Source organism: Symsagittifera roscoffensis, chromosome 2 (assembly GCF_963678635.1).
Source record: "Symsagittifera roscoffensis chromosome 2, txSymRosc1.1, whole genome shotgun sequence".
Lineage (NCBI taxonomy): Eukaryota > Metazoa > Xenacoelomorpha > Acoela > Convolutidae > Symsagittifera > Symsagittifera roscoffensis.
In genome coordinates, this window is record NC_087063.1 from 17,736,376 (window position 1) to 17,751,068 (window position 14,693).

At 37.1% G+C, this 14,693-nt stretch overlaps 1 protein-coding gene and 22 non-coding genes across 23 annotated transcripts in view; all 23 read left to right on the plus strand.

Moving 5' to 3' along the window:
• Positions 1 to 14,693, plus strand: part of LOC134839060 (dynein regulatory complex subunit 5-like) — an 86,942-nt gene that overhangs the window by 32,319 nt on the left and 39,930 nt on the right. The gene's annotated exons all lie outside the window — the stretch shown is intronic.
• Trnaw-cca (transfer RNA tryptophan (anticodon CCA)) lies at positions 55 to 126 on the plus strand. The gene has a single exon. It is a non-coding gene; the product is annotated as a tRNA-Trp (tRNA).
• On the plus strand, positions 1,057 to 1,128 carry Trnaw-cca (transfer RNA tryptophan (anticodon CCA)). The gene has a single exon. It is a non-coding gene; the product is annotated as a tRNA-Trp (tRNA).
• Positions 1,527 to 1,598, plus strand: Trnaw-cca (transfer RNA tryptophan (anticodon CCA)). Its single transcript has one exon. It is a non-coding gene; the product is annotated as a tRNA-Trp (tRNA).
• Positions 2,709 to 2,780, plus strand: Trnaw-cca (transfer RNA tryptophan (anticodon CCA)). Its single transcript has one exon. It is a non-coding gene; the product is annotated as a tRNA-Trp (tRNA).
• Trnaw-cca (transfer RNA tryptophan (anticodon CCA)) lies at positions 3,196 to 3,267 on the plus strand. The gene has a single exon. It is a non-coding gene; the product is annotated as a tRNA-Trp (tRNA).
• Trnaw-cca (transfer RNA tryptophan (anticodon CCA)) lies at positions 3,675 to 3,746 on the plus strand. Its single transcript has one exon. It is a non-coding gene; the product is annotated as a tRNA-Trp (tRNA).
• Positions 4,161 to 4,234, plus strand: Trnaw-cca (transfer RNA tryptophan (anticodon CCA)). The gene has a single exon. It is a non-coding gene; the product is annotated as a tRNA-Trp (tRNA).
• Positions 4,645 to 4,716, plus strand: Trnaw-cca (transfer RNA tryptophan (anticodon CCA)). Its single transcript has one exon. It is a non-coding gene; the product is annotated as a tRNA-Trp (tRNA).
• Trnaw-cca (transfer RNA tryptophan (anticodon CCA)) lies at positions 5,132 to 5,203 on the plus strand. Its single transcript has one exon. It is a non-coding gene; the product is annotated as a tRNA-Trp (tRNA).
• On the plus strand, positions 5,622 to 5,693 carry Trnaw-cca (transfer RNA tryptophan (anticodon CCA)). Its single transcript has one exon. It is a non-coding gene; the product is annotated as a tRNA-Trp (tRNA).
• On the plus strand, positions 6,109 to 6,180 carry Trnaw-cca (transfer RNA tryptophan (anticodon CCA)). Its single transcript has one exon. It is a non-coding gene; the product is annotated as a tRNA-Trp (tRNA).
• On the plus strand, positions 6,598 to 6,669 carry Trnaw-cca (transfer RNA tryptophan (anticodon CCA)). The gene has a single exon. It is a non-coding gene; the product is annotated as a tRNA-Trp (tRNA).
• Positions 7,088 to 7,159, plus strand: Trnaw-cca (transfer RNA tryptophan (anticodon CCA)). Its single transcript has one exon. It is a non-coding gene; the product is annotated as a tRNA-Trp (tRNA).
• Trnaw-cca (transfer RNA tryptophan (anticodon CCA)) lies at positions 7,575 to 7,646 on the plus strand. The gene has a single exon. It is a non-coding gene; the product is annotated as a tRNA-Trp (tRNA).
• Trnaw-cca (transfer RNA tryptophan (anticodon CCA)) lies at positions 9,354 to 9,425 on the plus strand. The gene has a single exon. It is a non-coding gene; the product is annotated as a tRNA-Trp (tRNA).
• Trnaw-cca (transfer RNA tryptophan (anticodon CCA)) lies at positions 11,138 to 11,209 on the plus strand. Its single transcript has one exon. It is a non-coding gene; the product is annotated as a tRNA-Trp (tRNA).
• Trnaw-cca (transfer RNA tryptophan (anticodon CCA)) lies at positions 11,895 to 11,966 on the plus strand. The gene has a single exon. It is a non-coding gene; the product is annotated as a tRNA-Trp (tRNA).
• On the plus strand, positions 12,381 to 12,452 carry Trnaw-cca (transfer RNA tryptophan (anticodon CCA)). The gene has a single exon. It is a non-coding gene; the product is annotated as a tRNA-Trp (tRNA).
• On the plus strand, positions 12,761 to 12,832 carry Trnaw-cca (transfer RNA tryptophan (anticodon CCA)). The gene has a single exon. It is a non-coding gene; the product is annotated as a tRNA-Trp (tRNA).
• On the plus strand, positions 13,249 to 13,320 carry Trnaw-cca (transfer RNA tryptophan (anticodon CCA)). The gene has a single exon. It is a non-coding gene; the product is annotated as a tRNA-Trp (tRNA).
• Positions 13,735 to 13,806, plus strand: Trnaw-cca (transfer RNA tryptophan (anticodon CCA)). The gene has a single exon. It is a non-coding gene; the product is annotated as a tRNA-Trp (tRNA).
• Positions 14,224 to 14,295, plus strand: Trnaw-cca (transfer RNA tryptophan (anticodon CCA)). The gene has a single exon. It is a non-coding gene; the product is annotated as a tRNA-Trp (tRNA).

Below are 14,693 nucleotides of genomic sequence, written 5' to 3' on the forward strand. Positions count from 1 at the left end.
TACTGGAAGGAAAAAAAACCCGATCTTTTAACCGTACGGCTCGACTTTCTTCAGGAATTCGTGGCGCAACGGATGCGCGTCTGACTCCAGATCAGAAGGTTGCGTGTTCGAATCACGTCGAGGTCAATTTTCACCTACACTAGAAATTAGTAGTTTTTTAAAAAATTTCAGAAAAGGCTTGGAAACTTTCTCGGGTTTTTTGTTAAAATAAAAGATAAATGAACAATTTTAAAACACAAAAAATGGTTAATGGAAGGAAAAAACACAAAAATATAATCGTATGGCTCGATTCTTTGAAGGTTGCGTGTTCGAATCACGTCGAAGTCAAAATTCGCCAGGCTTAGAGTTTGTGTAATTTTTTTCAAGAAATTAGGGAAAAGGCGTGGAAACTTGATCGGACATTTTTTGTTTAAAAAAAAACCTCGTCAATTCAAGGAAAGATAGACACATTTAAAACTCAAAAAAATGAATACTGGAAGGAAAAAAAATCCGATCTTTTAACCGTACGGCTCGATTTTCTTCAGGACTTCGTGGCGCAACGTTAGCGCGTCAAACTCCATATCAGAAGGTTGTGTGTGCGAATCACGTCGACGTCAATATTCGCCAGCTTTAGAATTTGTGTACTTTTTTCAAAAAATTAAGGAAAAGGCCTGGAAACTTGATCGGGATTTTCTTTCAAGTAAAAGTACGTCAATTCAAGGAAGATAGACACATTTAAATCACAAAAAAATGAACACTGGAAGGAAAAAAAACTAATCTTTTAACCGTACGGCTCGCTTTTTTGCAGGATTTTGTAGCGCAACGGTAGCGCGTCTGACTCCAGATCAGGCGGTTGCGTATTCGAATCACGTCGAAGTTAATATCCACCAACATTAGAATTCGTGCAGTTTTTTTCAAGAAATTAAGGAAAGAGCCTGGAAACTTGATCGGTAATTTTTTGTTTCAAGTAAGACTACGTCAATTCAAGGAAAGATAGACACATTAACAACTCAAAAAAATGAATACTGGAAGGAAAAAAAACCCGATCTTTTAACCGTACGGCTCGATTTTCTTCAGGAATTTGTGGCGCAACGGATGCGCGTCTGACTCCAGATCAGAAGGTTGCGTGTTCGAATCACGTCGAGGTCAATTTTCACCTACACTAGAAATTAGTAGTTTTTTAAAAAATTTCAGAAAAGGCTTGGAAACTTTCTCGGGTTTTTTGTTAAAATAAAAGACAAATGAACAATTTTAAAACACAAAAAATGGTTGATGGAAGGAAAAAACACAAAAATATAACCGTATGGCTCGATTCTTTGAAGGTTGCGTGTTCGAATCACGTCGAAGTCAAAATTCGCCAGGCTTAGAATTTGTGTAATTTTTTTCAAGAAATTAGGGAAAAGGCGTGGAAACTTGATCGGACATTTTTTGTTGAAAAAAAAACCTCGTCAATTCAAGGAAAGATAGACACATTTAAAACTCAAAAAAATGAATACTGGAAGGAAAAAAAATCCGATCTTTTAACCGTACGGCTCGATTTTCTTCAGGACTTCGTGGGGCAACGGAAGCGCGTCTGACTCCAGATCAGAAGGTTGCGTGTTCGAATCACGTCGAGGTCAATTTTCACCTACACTAGAAATTAGTAGTTTTTTAAAAAGTTTCAGAAAAGGCCAGGAAACTTTCTCGGGTTTTTTGTTAAAATAAAAGATAAATCAACAATTTTAAAACACAAAAATTGGTTGCTGGAATGAAAAAAACACAACGGTATAACCGTATGGCTCGATTCTTTGAAGGTTGCGTGTTCGAATCACGTCGAAGTCAATATTCCCAAGCCTTAGAATTTGTGTACTTTTTTCAAGAAATTAAGGAAAAGGTCTGTTAACTTGATCAGGATTTTGTTGGTTTCAAGTATAACTGTGTCAATTCCAGGAAAGATAGGCACATTTAAAACTAAAAAAATGAATACTGGAAGGAAAAACATCCCAATCTTTCAACCGTACGGCTCGAATATTTCCAGGAGTTCGTGGCGCAACGATTGCGCGTCTGACTCCAGATCAGAAGGTTGCGTGTTCGAATCACATCGAGGTCAATTTGCACCTGCTCTAGAAATTTGTAGTTTTGTAAAAAGTTTCAGGAAAAGGCCTGGAAACTTTTTGGGGATTTGTTTTTCCTGTGAAAGTACCTCATTTCAAGGAAAAAATAATCTTTTTAAAACACAAAAAAATGGTTGCTGGAAGGAGAAAAACACAAAGGTATAACCGTATGGCTCGATTCTTTGAAGGTTGCGTGTTCGAATCACGTCAAAGTCAATATTCCCCAGCCTTAGGATTTGTGTACTTTTTTCGAGCAATTAAGGAAAAGGCTTGTTAACTTGATCAGGATTTTTTTGGTTTCATTTAAAACTGTGCCAATTCAAGGAAAGATAGACATATTTGTAACTCAAAAAAAGGAATACCGGAAGGAAAGAAAACCCGATATTTGAACCGTACGGCTCGCTTCTTTGAAGGTATCGTGTTCGAATCACGTCGAAGTCAATATTCCCCAGCCTTAGAACTTGTGTAGTTTTTTCAAGAAATTAAGGAAAAGGCCTGTTAACTTGATCAGGATTTTTTTGGTTTCAAGTAAAACTGTGCCAATTCAAGGAAAGATAGACACAATTAAAACTAAAAAATTGAATACTGGAAGAAAAAGAACCCGATCTTTTAACCGTACAGCTCGCTTTTCTCCAGGACTTCGTGGCGCAACGGTAGCGCGTCTGACTCCAGATCAGAAGGTTGCGTGTTCGAATCACGTCGAGGTCAGTATCCACCTACACTAGAAATTAGTAGTTTTTTAAAAAGTTTCAGAAAAGGCCTGGAAATTTTTTCGGGTTTTGTTTTTCAAGTATAACTACCTCATTTCAAGGATAAATCAACAAATTTAAAACACAAAAAATGGTGGCTGGAAGGAAAAAAACACAAGGGTTTAACCGTATGGCTCGATTCTTTGAAGGTTTCGTGTTCGAATCACGTCAAAGTCAATATTCGCCAGCCTTAGAGTTTGTGTACTTTTTTCAAGAAATTAAGGAAAAGGCCTGTTAACTTGATCAGGATTTTTTTGGTTTCAAGTAAAACTGTGTCAATTCAAGGAAAGATAGACACAATTAAAACTAAAAAAAATGAATACTGGAAGAAAAAAAAACCCGATCTTTTAACCGTACAGCTCGCTTCTCTCTAGGACTTCGTGGCGCAACGGTAGCGCGTCTGACTCCAGATCAGAAGGTTGCGTGTTCGAATCACGTCGAGGTCAGTATCCACCTACACTAGAAATTAATAGTTTTTTAAAAAGTTTCAGAAAAAGCCTGGAAATTTTCTCGGGATTTGTTTTTCGAGTAAAAGTACCTCATTTTAATCAACACAATTAAAACACAAAAAATGGTTGCTGGAAGGAAAAAACACAAAGGTATAACCGTATGGCTCGATTCTTTGAATGTTGCGTGTTCGAATCACGTCGAAGTCAATATCCCCACCCTTAGACTTTGTGTACTTTTTTCAAAAAATTAAGGAAAAGGCCTGTTAACTTGATCAGGATTTTTTTGGTTTCAAGTAAAACTGTGTCAATTCAAGGAAAGATAGACACAATTAAAACTAAAAAAAATGAATACTGGAAGAAAAAAAAAACCCGATCTTTTAACCGTACAGCTCGCTTCTCTCCAGGAATTCGTGGCGCAACGGTAGCGCGTCTGACTCCAGATCAGAAGGTTGCGTGTTCGAATCACGTCGAGGTCGGTATCAATCTACACTAGAAATTAGTAGTTTTTTAAAAAGTTTTAGAAAAGGCCTGGAAACTTTATCTGGATTTGTTTTTCGAGTAAAAAAACCTCATTTCAAGGATAAATCATTAAATTTAAAACACAAAAAATGGTTGCTGGAAGGAAAAAAACACAAGGGTATAACCGTATGGCTCGACTCTTTGAAGGTATCGTGTTCGAATCACGTCGAAGTCAATATTCCCAAGCCTTAGAACTTGTGTACTTTTTTCAAGAAATTAAGGAAAAAGCCTGTTAACTTGATCAGGATTTTTTTTTGGTTTCAAGTAAAACTGTGTCAATTCAAGGAAAGATAGACACAATTAAAAATAAAAAAAACGAATATTGGAAGAAAAAAACCCGATCTTTTAACCGTACAGCTCGCTTCTCTCCAGGGCTTCGTGGCGCAACGGTAGCGCGTCTGACTCCAGATCAGAAGGTTGCGTGTTCGAATCACGTCGAGTTTCACCTACATTAAAAATTAGTAGTTTTTTTAAAAAATTTCAGAAAAGGCCAGGAAACTTTATCGGGATTTGTTTTTCGAGTAAAAAAACCTCATTTCAAGGATAAATCAACAAATTTAAAACACAAAAAATGGTTGCTGGAAGGAAAAAAACACAAGGGTATAACCGTATGGCTCGACTCTTTGAAGGTATCGTGTTCGAATCACGTCGAAGTCAATATCCCCACCCTTAGACTTTGTGTACTTTTTTCAAAAAATTAAGGAAAAGGCCTGTTAACTTGATCAGGATTTTTTTGGTTTCAAGTAAAACTGTGTCAGTTCAAGGAAAGATAGACACAATTAAAACTAAAAAAAAAATGAATACTGGAAGAAAAAAAAACCCGATCTTTTAACCGTACAGCTCGCTTCTCTCCAGGAGTTCGTGGCGCAACAGTAGCGCGTCTGACTCCAGATCAGAAGGTTGCGTGTTCGAATCACGTCGAGGTCGTCATCAATCTACACTAGAAATTAGTAGTTTTTTAAAAAGTTTTAGAAAAGGCCTGGAAACTTTATCGGGATTTGTTTTTCGAGTAAAAAAACCTCATTTCAAGGATAAATCAACAAATTTAAAACACAAAAAATGGTTGCTAGAAGGAAAAAAACACAAGGGTATAACCGTATGGCTCGACTCTTTGAAGGTTGCGTGTTCGAATCACGTCGAAGTCAATATTCCCCAGCCTTAGAGTTTGTGTAATTTTATCAAGAAATTAAGGAAAAGGCCTGTTAACTTGATGAGGATTTTTTTGGTTTCAAGTAAAACTGTGTCAATTTAAGGAAAGTTAGACACAATTAAAACTAAAAAAAATGAATACTGGAAGAAAAAAAAATCCGATCTTTTAACCGTACAGCTCGCTTCTCTCCAGGGCTTCGTGGCGCAACGGTAGCGCGTCTGACTCCAGATCAGAAGGTTGCGTGTTCGAATCACGTCGAGGTCAATTTTCACCTACATTAAAAATTAGTAGTTTTTTTTAAAAAGTTTCAGAAAAGGCCTGGAAACTTTATCGGGATTTGTTTTTCGAGTAAAAAAACCTCATTTCAAGGATAAATCAACAAATTTAAAACACAAAAAATGGTTGCTGGAAGGAAAAAAACACAAGGGTATAACCGTATGGCTCGACTCTTTGAAGGTATCGTGTTCGAATCACGTCGAAGTCAATATCCCCACCCTTAGACTTTGTGTACTTTTTTCAAAAAATTAAGGAAAAGGCCTCTTAACTTGATCAGGATTTTTTTGGTTTCAAGTAAAACTGTGTCAATTCAAGGAAAGATAGACACAATTAAAACTAAAAAAAAAATGAATACTGGAAGAAAAAAAAACCCGATCTTTTAACCGTACAGCTCGCTTCTCTCCAGGAGTTCGTGGCGCAACGGTAGCGCGTCTGACTCCAGATCAGAAGGTTGCGTGTTCGAATCACGTCGAGGTCGTCATCAATCTACACTAGAAATTAGTAGTTTTTTAAAAAGTTTTAGAAAAGGCCTGGAAACTTTATCGGGATTTGTTTTTCGAGCAAAAAAACCTCATTTCAAGGATAAATCAACAAATTTAAAACACAAAAAATGATTGCTAGAAGGAAAAAAACACAAGGGTATAACCGTATGGCTCGACTCTTTGAAGGTTGCGTGTTCGAATCACGTCGAAGTCAATATTCCCCAGCCTTAGAGTTTGTGTAATTTTATCAAGAAATTAAGGAAAAGGCCTGTTAACTTGATGAGAATTTTTTTGGTTTCAAGTAAAACTGTGTCAATTTAAGGAAAGTTAGACACAATTAAAACTAAAAAAAATGAATACTGGAAGAAAAAAAAATCCGATCTTTTAACCGTACAGCTCGCTTCTCTCCAGGGCTTCGTGGCGCAACGGTAGCGCGTCTGACTCCAGATCAGAAGGTTGCGTGTTCGAATCACGTCGAGGTCAATTTTCACCTACATTAAAAATTAGTAGTTTTTTTAAAAAAGTTTCAGAAAAGGCCTGGAAACTTTATCGGGATTTGTTTTTCGAGTAAAAAAACCTCATTTCAAGGATAAATCAACAAATTTAAAACACAAAAAATGGTTGCTAGAAGGAAAAAAACACAAGGGTATAACCGTATGGCTCGACTCTTTGAAGGTTGCGTGTTCGAATCACGTCGAAGTCAATATTCCCCAGCCTTAGAGTTTGTGTAATTTTATCAAGAAATTAAGGAAAAGGACTGTTAACTTGATGAGGATTTTTTTGGTTTCAAGTAAAACTGTGTCAATTTAAGGAAAGTTAGACACAATTAAAACTAAAAAAAATGAATACTGGAAGAAAAAAAAATCCGATCTTTTAACCGTACAGCTCGCTTCTCTCCAGGGCTTCGTGGCGCAACGGTAGCGCGTCTGACTCCAGATCAGAAGGTTGCGTGTTCGAATCACGTCGAGGTCAATTTTCACCTACATTAAAAATTAGTAGTTTTTTTTAAAAAGTTTCAGAAAAGGCCTGGAAACTTTATCGGGATTTGTTTTTCGAGTAAAAAAACCTCATTTCAAGGATAAATCAACAAATTTAAAACACAAAAAATGGTTGCTGGAAGGAAAAAAACACAAGGGTATAACCGTATGGCTCGACTCTTTGAAGGTATCGTGTTCGAATCACGTCGAAGTCAATATCCCCACCCTTAGACTTTGTGTACTTTTTTCAAAAAATTAAGGAAAAGGCCTCTTAACTTGATCAGGATTTTTTTGGTTTCAAGTAAAACTGTGTCAATTCAAGGAAAGATAGACACAATTAAAACTAAAAAAAAAATGAATACTGGAAGAAAAAAAAACCCGATCTTTTAACCGTACAGCTCGCTTCTCTCCAGGAGTTCGTGGCGCAACGGTAGCGCGTCTGACTCCAGATCAGAAGGTTGCGTGTTCGAATCACGTCGAGGTCGTCATCAATCTACACTAGAAATTAGTAGTTTTTTAAAAAGTTTTAGAAAAGGCCTGGAAACTTTATCGGGATTTGTTTTTCGAGCAAAAAAACCTCATTTCAAGGATAAATCAACAAATTTAAAACACAAAAAATGATTGCTAGAAGGAAAAAAACACAAGGGTATAACCGTATGGCTCGACTCTTTGAAGGTTGCGTGTTCGAATCACGTCGAAGTCAATATTCCCCAGCCTTAGAGTTTGTGTAATTTTATCAAGAAATTAAGGAAAAGGCCTGTTAACTTGATGAGAATTTTTTTGGTTTCAAGTAAAACTGTGTCAATTTAAGGAAAGTTAGACACAATTAAAACTAAAAAAAATGAATACTGGAAGAAAAAAAAATCCGATCTTTTAACCGTACAGCTCGCTTCTCTCCAGGGCTTCGTGGCGCAACGGTAGCGCGTCTGACTCCAGATCAGAAGGTTGCGTGTTCGAATCACGTCGATGTCAATTTTCACCTACATTAAAAATTAGTAGTTTTTTTAAAAAAGTTTCAGAAAAGGCCTGGAAACTTTATCGGGATTTGTTTTTCGAGTAAAAAAACCTCATTTCAAGGATAAATCAACAAATTTAAAACGCAAAAAATAGTTGCTGGAAGAAAAAAAACACAAGGGTATAACCGTATGGCTCGACTCTTTGAAGGTATCGTGTTCGAATCACGTCGAAGTCAATATTCCCCAGCCTTAGAACTTGTGTACTTTTTTCAAGAAATTAAGGAAAAGACCTGTTAACTTGATCAGGATTTTTTTTTGGTTTCAAGTAAAACTGTGTCAATTCAAGGAAAGATAGACACAATTAAAAATAAAAAAACGAATATTGGAAGAAAAAAACCCGATCTTTTAACCGTACAGCTCGCTTCTCTCCAGGACTTCGTGGCGCAACGGTAGCGCGTCTGACTCCAGATTAGAAGGTTGCGTATTCGAATCTCGTCGAGACCAGTATCGCTCTGCACTAGAAATTAGTAGTTTTTTATAAAGTTTCAGAGAAGGCCTGGAAACTTTCTCGGGATTTGTTTTTCCTGTGAAAGTACCTCATTTCAAGGAAAAAATAACCTTTTTAAAACACAAAAAAATGGTTGCTGGAAGGACAAAAACACAAAGATATAACCGTATGGCTCGAGTCTTTGCAGGAATTCGTGTCGCAAAGGTGGCGCGTCTGAGCCATGATCAGAAGGTTGCCTGTTAGAATCACGTTGAGGTCAATATTCGCCAGCCTTAGAAATTGTGTACTTTTTTCAAGCAATTATGGAAAAGGCTTGTTAACTTGATCAGAATTTTTTTGGTTTCAAGTAAAACTGTGCCAATTCAAGGAAAGTTAGACATATTTGTAACTAAAAAAATGAATAATGGAAGGAAAAACAACCCAATCTTTCAACCGTACGGCTCGAATACCTCCAGGAGTTCGTGGCGCAACGATTGCGCGTCTGACTCCAGATCAGAAGGTTCCGTGTTCGAATCCCGTCGAAGTCAATATCCGGAAACATTAGAATTTGTGTAGTTTTTTTTTCAAGAAATTAAGGAAAAGTCCTGCTAACTTGATCAGGATTTTGTTGGTTTCAAGTAAAACTGTGTCAATTCAAGGAAAGATAGGCACATTTAAAACTAAAAAAATGAATACTGGAAGGAAAAACAACCCAATCTTTCAACCGTACGACTCGAATATCTCCAGGAGTTCGTGGCGCAACGATTGCGCGTCTGACTCCAGATCAGAAGGTTGCGTGTTCGAATCACATCGAGGTCAATTTTCACCTACATTAAAAATTAGTAGTTTTTTTTAAAAAGTTTCAGAAAAGGCCTGGAAACTTTATCGGGATTTGTTTTTCGAGTAAAAAAACCTCATTTCAAGGATAAATCAACAAATTTAAAACGCAAAAAATAGTTGCTGGAAGAAAAAAAACACAAGGGTATAACCGTATGGCTCGACTCTTTGAAGGTATCGTGTTCGAATCACGTCGAAGTCAATATTCCCCAGCCTTAGAACTTGTGTACTTTTTTCAAGAAATTAAGGAAAAGACCTGTTAACTTGATCAGGATTTTTTTTTGGTTTCAAGTAAAACTGTGTCAATTCAAGGAAAGATAGACACAATTAAAAATAAAAAAACGAATATTGGAAGAAAAAAAACCCGATCTTTTAACCGTACAGCTCGCTTCTCTCCAGGGCTTCGTGGCGCAACGGTAGCGCGGCTGACTCCAGATCAGAAGGTTGCGTGTTCGAATCACGTCGAGGTCAATTTTCACCTACATTAAAAATTAGTAGTTTTTTTTAAAAAGTTTCAGAAAAGGCCTGGAAACTTTATCGGGATTTGTTTTTCGAGTAAAAAAACCTCATTTCAAGGATAAATCAACAAATTTAAAACGCAAAAAATAGTTGCTGGAAGAAAAAAAACACAAGGGTATAACCGTATGGCTCGACTCTTTGAAGGTATCGTGTTCGAATCACGTCGAAGTCAATATTCCCCAGCCTTAGAACTTGTGTACTTTTTTCAAGAAATTAAGGAAAAGACCTGTTAACTTGATCAGGATTTTTTTTTGGTTTCAAGTAAAACTGTGTCAATTCAAGGAAAGATAGACACAATTAAAAATAAAAAAACGAATATTGGAAGAAAAAAAACCCGATCTTTTAACCGTACAGCTCGCTTCTCTCCAGGACTTCGTGGCGCAACGGTAGCGCGTCTGACTCCAGATTAGAAGGTTGCGTATTCGAATCTCGTCGAGACCAGTATCGCTCTGCACTAGAAATTAGTAGTTTTTTATAAAGTTTCAGAGAAGGCCTGGAAACTTTCTCGGGATTTGTTTTTCCTGTGAAAGTACCTCATTTCAAGGAAAAAATAACCTTTTTAAAACACAAAAAAATGGTTGCTGGAAGGACAAAAACACAAAGATATAACCGTATGGCTCGAGTCTTTGCAGGAATTCGTGTAGCAAAGGTGGCGCGTCTGAGCCATGATCAGAAGGTTGCCTGTTAGAATCACGTTGAGGTCAATATTCGCCAGCCTTAGAAATTGTGTACTTTTTTCAAGCAATTATGGAAAAGGCTTGTTAACTTGATCAGGATTTTTTTGGTTTCAAGTAAAACTGTGCCAATTCAAGGAAAGTTAGACATATTTGTAACTAAAAAAATGAATAATGGAAGGAAAAACAACCCAATCTTTCAACCGTACGGCTCGAATACCTCCAGGAGTTCGTGGCGCAACGATTGCGCGTCTGACTCCAGATCAGAAGGTTCCGTGTTCGAATCCCGTCGAAGTCAATATCCGGAAACATTAGAATTTGTGTAGTTTTTTTTTCAAGAAATTAAGGAAAAGGCCTGCTAACTTGATCAGGATTTTGTTGGTTTCAAGTAAAACTGTGTCAATTCAAGGAAAGATAGGCACATTTAAAACTAAAAAAATGAATACTGGAAGGAAAAACAACCCAATCTTTCAACCGTACGACTCGAATATCTCCAGGAGTTCGTGGCGCAACGATTGCGCGTCTGACTCCAGATCAGAAGGTTGCGTGTTCGAATCACATCGAGGTCAATTTCCACCTACTCTAGAAATTTGTAGTTTTTTAAAAAAGTTTCAGGAAAAGGCCTGGAAACTTTTTGGGGATTTGTTTTTCCTGTGAAAGTACCGCATTTCAAGGAAAAAATAACCTTTTTAAAACACAAAAAGAAAATGGTTGCTGGAAGGAGAAAAACAGAAAGGTATAAACGTATGGCTCGATTCTTTGAAGGTTGCGTGTTCGAATCACGTCGGAGTCAATACTCCCCACCCTTAGAATTTGTGTACCTTTTTTCAAGAAATTAAGGAAAAGGCCTGTTAACTTGATCAGGATTTTTTTGGTTTCAAGTAAAACTGTGTCAATTCAAGGAAAGATAGACACAATTAAAACTAAAAAAATGAATACTGGAAGAAAAAAAAACCCGATCTTTAAACCGTACAGCTCGCTTCTCTCCAGGACTTCGTGGTGCAACGGTAGCGCGTCTGACTCCAGATCAGAAGGTTGCGTGTTCGAATCACGTCGAGGTCAGTATCAACCTACACTAGAAATTAGTAGTTTTTTTAAAAAGTTTCAGAAAAGGCCTGGAAACTTTTTGGGGATTTGTTTTTCCTGTGAAAGTACCTCATTTCAAGGAAAAAATAACCTTTTTAAAACACAAAAAAATGGTTACTGGAAGGAGAAAAACACAAAGGTATAACCATATGGCTCGATTCTTTGAAGGTTGCGTGTTCGAATCACGTCAAAGTCAATATTCCCCAGCCTTAGAATTTGTGTACTTTTTTCAAGCAATTAAGGAAAAGGCTTGTTAACTTGATCAGGATTTTTTTGGTTTCAAGTAAAACTGTGCCAATTCAAGGAAAGATAGACATATTTGTAACTAAAAAAATGAATACTGGAAGGAAAAACAACCCAATCTTTCAACCGTACGGCTCGAATATCTCCAGGAGTTCGTGGCGCAACGATTGCGCGTCTGACTCCAGATCAGAAGGTTCCGTGTTCGAATCCCGTCGAAGTCAATATCCAGAAACATTAGAATTTGTGTAGTTTTTTTTTCAAGAAATTAAGGAAAAGGCCTGTTAACTTGATCAGGATTTTTTTGGTTTCAAGTAAAACTGTGCCAATTCAAGGAAAGATAGACACAATTAAAACTAAAAAATTGAATACTGGAAGAAAAAAACCCGATCTTTTAACCGTACAGCTCGCTTCTCTCCAGGACTTCGTGGCGCAACGGTAGCGCGTCTGACTCCAGATCAGAAGGTTGCGTGTTCGAATCACGTCGAGGTCAGTATCCACCTACACTAGAAATTAGTAGTTTTTTAAAAAGTTTCAGAAAAGGCCTGGAAATTTTTTCGGGTTTTGTTTTTCAAGTATAAGTACCTAATTTCAAGGATAAATCAACAATTTTTGAAACACAAAAAATGGTTGCTGGAAGGAAAAAAACACAAGGGTATAACCGTATGGCTCGATTCTTTGAAGGTTTCGTGTTCGAATCACGTCAAAGTCAATATTCCCCAGCCTTGGAATTTGTGTACTTTTTTCAAGCAATTAAGGAAAAGGCCTGTTAACTTGATCAGGATTTTTTTGGTTTCAAGTAAAACTGTGCCAATTCAAGGAAAAATAGACACAATTAAAACTAAAAAATTGAATACTGGAAGAAAAAAAACCCGATCTTTTAACCGTACAGCTCGCTTCTCTCTGGGACTTCGTGGCGCAACGGTAGCGCGTCTGACTCCAGATCAGAAGGTTGCGTGTTCGAATCACGTCGAGGTCAGTATCCACCTACACTAGAAATTAGTAGTTTTTTAAAAAGTTTCAGAAAAGGCCTGGAAACTTTTTCGGGTTTTGTTTTTCAAGTATAAGTACCTCATTTCAAGGATAAATCAACAAATTTAAAACACAAAAAATGGTTACTTTTTTCAAGAAATTAAGGAAAAGGCCTGTTAACTTGATCAGGGTTCTTTTGGTTTCTAGTAAAACTGTGTCAATTTAAGGAAAGTTAGACAAATTAAAACTAAAAAAAATGAATACTGGAAGAAAAAAAAATCCGATCTTTTAACCGTACAGCTCGCTTCTCTCCAGGGCTTCGTGGCGCAACGGTAGCGCGTCTGACTCCAGATCAGAAGGTTGCGTGTTCGAATCACGTCGAGGTCAATTTTCACCTACATTAAAAATTAGTAGTTTTTTTAAAAAATTTCAGAAAAGGCCTGGAAACTTTATCGGGATTTGTTTTTCGAGTAAAAAAACCTCATTTCAAGAATAAATCAACAAATTTAGAACACAAAAAATGGTTGCTGGAAGTAAAAAAACACAAGGGTATAACCGTATGGCTCGATTCTTTGAAGGTTGCGTGTTCGAATCACGTCGAAGTCAATATTCCCCAGCCTTAGAACTTGTGTACTTTTTTCAAGAAATTAAGGAAAAGGTCTGTTAACTTGATCAGGATTTTTTTTGGTTTAAAGTAAAACTGTGTAAATTCAAGGAAAGATAGACACAATTAAAACTAAAAAAAACGAATATTGGAAGAAAAAAAACCCGATCTTTTAACCGTACAGCTCGCTTCTCTCCAGGACTTCGTGGCGCAACGGTAGCGCGTCTGACTCCAGATTAGAAGGTTGCGTGTTCGAATCTCGTCGAGGTCAGTATCGCTCTGCACGAGAAATTAGTAGTTTTTCATAAAGTTTCAGAGAAGGCCTGGAAACTTTCTCGGGATTTGTTTTTCGAGTAAAAGTACCTCAGTTCAACGATGAATCAACAAATATAAAACACAAAAAATGGTTGCTGGAAGGGAAAAAACACAAGGGTATAACTGTATGGCTCGATTCTTTGAAGGTTGCGTTTTCGAATCACGTCGAAGTCAATACTCCCCACCCCTAGAGTTTGTGTACTTTTTTCAAGAAATTAAGGAAAAGGCCTGTTAACTTGATCAGGATTTTTTTGGTTTCAAGTAAAACTGTGTCAATTCAAGGAAAGATAGACACAATTGAAACTAAAAAAATGAATACTGGAAGAAAAAAAAACCCGATCTTTAAACCGTACAGCTCGCTTCTCTCCAGGACTTCGTGGCGCAACGGTAGCTCGTCTGACTCCAGCTCAGAAGGTTGCGTGTTCGAATCACGTCGAGGTCAGTATCAACCTACACTAGAAATTAGTAGTTCTTTTTAAAAAGTTTCAGAAAAGGCCTGGAAACTTTTTGGGGATTTGTTTTTCCTGTGAAAGTACCTCATTTCAAGGAAAAAATAACCTTTTTAAAACACAAAAAAATGGTTGCTGGAAGGGAAAAAACACAAGGGTATAACTGTATGGCTCGATTCTTTGAAGGTTGCGTTTTCGAATCACGTCGAAGTCAATACTCCCCACCCCTAGAATTTGTGTACTTTTTTCAAGAAATTAAGGAAAAGGCCTGTTAACTTGATCAGGATTTTTTTGGTTTCAAGTAAAACTGTGTCAATTCAAGGAAAGATAGACACAATTAAAACTAAAAAAATGAATACTGGAAGAAAAAAAAACCCGATCTTTAAACCGTACAGCTCGCTTCTCTCCAGGACTTCGTGGCGCAACGGTAGCGCGTCTGACTCCAGATTAGAAGGTTGCGTGTTCGAATCTCGTCGAGGTCAGTATCGCTCTGCACTAGAAATTAGTAGTTTTTTATAAAGTCTCAGAGAAGGCCTGTAAACTTTCTCGGGATTTGTTTTTCGAGTAAAAGTACCTCATTTCAACGATAAATCAACAAATATAAAACACAAAAAATGGTTGCTGGAAGGAAAAAAACACAAGGGTATAACTGTATGGCTCGATTATTTGAAGGTTGCGTTTTCGAATCACGTCGAAGTCAATACTCCCCACCCCTAGAGTTTGTGTACTTTTTTCAAGAAATTAAGGAAAAGGCCTGTTAACTTGATCAGGATTTTTTTGGTTTCAAGTAAAACTGTGTCAATTCAAGGAAAGATAGACACAATTGAAACTAAAAAAATGAATACTGGAAGAAAAAAAAACCCGATCTTTAAACCGTACA